Below are 3,376 nucleotides of genomic sequence, written 5' to 3'. Positions count from 1 at the left end.
TCTTATCAATGAAAGGTAGTGGGAAGTGATCCTTCCTAATAGCGGAATTAAGTTTTCTATAGTCAATGTAGACACGCCACTTGGTGGTAGTTCTTGTGGGAATCAATTCACCAGTCTCATTTTTCATTATCGTTATCCACCCTTTCTTAGGGACAATTTGAATTGGACTCACCCAGGTGCTATCAGAAATAGGGTAAATGATGCCTGACACAAGCAACCTGATGACTTCGTCTCTCACAACCTCCTGCATATGGGGATTTAACCTACGTTGTATCTCACGTGAGGCTTTAGTCCCCTCCTCCAAATGAATACGATTCATGCATATAGAAGGGCTAAGCCCTTTTAAGGCATCAAGAGTCCACCCCAATGCATCTCTGTGTGTTTGTAAAACTTCAGTCAATTGTTCCTCCTGCTCAGTACTCAAATCAGAGGCAATAATGACTGGCAATGAGTTCATGGGCCCCAAGAACACATACTTCAATGTGGGAGGAAGTGGCTTAAGATCTAGCTTGGAAGTTTCAAGAGGTTTGTCCAAGTCAAGATGAAGATCCTGTGGATGATCAGTTGTGACAACCTCATAAGCTTCCTCCAACAAAGGTACAAAACTGAGTAAAGAGTCAACCTCTCGAAAATATGTTTCCTCATCAAAATAGTCTATGTCTAAAGATGTTATGTAAGACTCAAAAGATTCAAGAGTGGATTCGTCATCAAGCATAACAATCTCTATCTTAAATGCAGGACTCAGATCATCAGACTCAAGTGGATGGTGCCCGACATTAAACACATTCAACTAGACCTTAAAATTTCCAAAAGACAACTCCAACTCACCACTTTTACAATGAATGACAACATTAGATGTGGCTAAGAAAGGGACGTCCTAGGATGACAAAAATTTGGTTGGTCACATTGACTACTGGTTTTATATCAAGAACAATGAAATCAACCAGGAACATAAATTTGCCCACTTTTATCAAAACATCTTCAACTATTCCTCGTGGTATCTTGACATAACAGTCAGGTAGTTGAAGTGTGATGGGGGTAGGCTTCAATTCCCCCAAACCTAATTACTGGTACACAAAGAAAGGAAGCAAATTCATACTTGCCTCTAAGTCAAGAAGAACTCTCTGGATGGTATGTTCACCAATGACACATGAAATTGTGGGGCATCCAGGATCTTTAACTTTATGAGGAGTGTTGTGCTTCAAAATTGAGCTTACATTCTCAATAAGAAAGACCTTTTTGTTAACATGTTGTTTTCTCTTCTATGTACAAAGGTCTTTCAAAAATCGGGCATAAGCAGAGACTTGCCTAATAGCATCAAGAAGTTGAATGTTAATGTGAACCTTACTAAACAGTTCCAACGTTTCATGCACGCTATCTCCTTTCTTAGGTGGGCTCGATAACTTCTGCGGATAAGAAGTTGGTGGGACTTGGTTAGGGATCTGCCTGGCTGTTGGTGGAGAAATTGGAGGTTCTTCACTCAATGATGTGTCCCCATTGTCATCCTTTGACTCCTTAGACTTAGTTGTCCCTACCCCATTGTTCAACTCACGACCACTCCTAAGGGTGGTTATGGCTTTGGCTTGCTCGTGTGGGGATTGGAATTCAACCCACTCTCATGTGTGCTTTTGGGGTTAGGAATGGTTTGACTTGGGAGTCTACTTTGTGCCTGTTCACTCATGTGGCTGGCCAAGTGACTCACTTGTATTTCAAATTTAGCACTGGAGGACTATGTATTCTGCATGAATAATTGAAGTGTATCTTCAAGTGAAGGTTTTTGTGGAATCAATGGCTGTTGAGTGAAGTGCGGGCACAGAGCTTGGGGTTGAGTAAACCCTGGAGGACCCCCAACCTCTGGGCCCTTGGACCATGAGAAATTTGGGTGCCTAGCCCAACCCGAATTATATGTTTTGAAAAAGGATTGTTCCGGTTTGGTCTATGAAAAATCTGGACTGCATTCAAGTCCTCAATGAGCTCTGGGTAGGATGAACTAGATGGACACATTTGTGTGAGATGAGATGAACTAGAGCATATGGCACAGACAGTAGATAGGTTAGGAGCAGGTGAATTCTTGGGGACCATAAGGGCATCAATTTTTCTAGTCAACCCCTCAATCTTGGCCATGAGCATGGGTGTTTCACTAACCTCATAGAGACCCCCTCTTTTGGCTTCGTGGGATCTCCTATCAACATTAAATGACGAACCCCATTGCTGAGATTGATCACTCAACATTTCAAAGAAGTCCCATGCCTCACTAGCACTCTTACCCATCAAACTCCCACCACTCCTTGCATCTACCATGGTTCTAACTTGGGGTGTAAGACCTTGATAAAAGTATTGCACTAAATGCCATTTCTCAAACCCGTGATGCAGACACCTACGGATCAAATCCTTCCATTTCTCCCAAGCCTTATTAAAGTGTTCACCCTCCTACTGCATAAAGTTGGAGATTTCTCTCACGAGGGCTATAGTTCTCTGAATGGGAAAGTACTTAGACAAAAATTTCGTGACTAATGCGTCCCATGAAGTAATTCTGCCCACCTCTAAGGAATTAAGCCAAGACTTGGCCTTATCCTTAAGTGAAAATGGAAAAAGTCTTAACCGGATAGAGTCATCTGAGAAATTCTGGAATTTGAAAGTCGCACAGATATCTAAGAATTCCTTGATGTAGTAATAAGGGTCCTCCTTCTCCAACCCATAGTATGTAGGGAGGAGTTGGATCACACCCGGTTTCAACTCATAACTGGCAGCAGTAGTGGGTGGCAATATAAAACAAGAAGGTGATGTGAAGTTGGATGGGATAGAATAATCCCTCAGAGCTCTATGGTCACCTGCGGCAGTTAACTATAATGGTTCACCCTGATTGGCCATGGTAGCTCCTAACTTGACTTCTGGTGTTTTCCTACAAATATGTTCTACCTCTTCAACAGGGAGCTAATGGTTCACCTAAGCAGCAACGTCCGTGCATAAAAACACAAAAAGAAACAAAACTAACTATCAAATTATGCTAACAAACTAACTACTGAAAATATGAACTAACTAGAAGAAATAAAAACAACTCCATACAAAATCATCAAGATAAAGCAAAAACATAAAATTATGAAAGCAGAAAAATAAATCTAACCTAAGACCATGGAGAACAAAGAAATACACTTAATACGTGCCTCCCTGGCAACGACGCCAAAAACTCGATGTGAAATTTAATTACATCGACTTTTATATCTCGTAAGCGTACGAATCATTCATGTAATCTAGCGGGAAGCGAGGGTCATATCCACAGGGAGGACTGAATTTTGTGTATTCTTCATTCAACTAGCCTAACCAAATATGATGAATTAATCTGAACTAAACACTGATTATATCCTAAATTATCGAG

General features: G+C 41.1%; 1 non-coding gene across 1 annotated transcript; it reads left to right on the top strand.

The window, feature by feature from the left end:
• The first annotated feature begins 2,359 nt into the window (after positions 1-2,359).
• LOC137942261 (small nucleolar RNA R71) lies at positions 2,360-2,466 on the top strand. Its single transcript, XR_011110506.1, has one exon. It is a non-coding gene; the product is annotated as a small nucleolar RNA R71 (small nucleolar RNA).
• Positions 2,467-3,376: the final 910 nt, after the last annotated feature.

Source organism: Aristolochia californica, unplaced genomic scaffold (genome assembly GCF_029961685.1).
Source record: "Aristolochia californica isolate CCGP_79_NKW_82.1479 unplaced genomic scaffold, dmAriCali1.0.hap1 SCAF_9, whole genome shotgun sequence".
Taxonomy (NCBI): domain Eukaryota; kingdom Viridiplantae; phylum Streptophyta; class Magnoliopsida; order Piperales; family Aristolochiaceae; genus Aristolochia; species Aristolochia californica.
The sequence above is the reverse complement of the archived record's forward strand: the minus strand, read 5'-3'. Positions and strand labels throughout refer to the sequence as shown.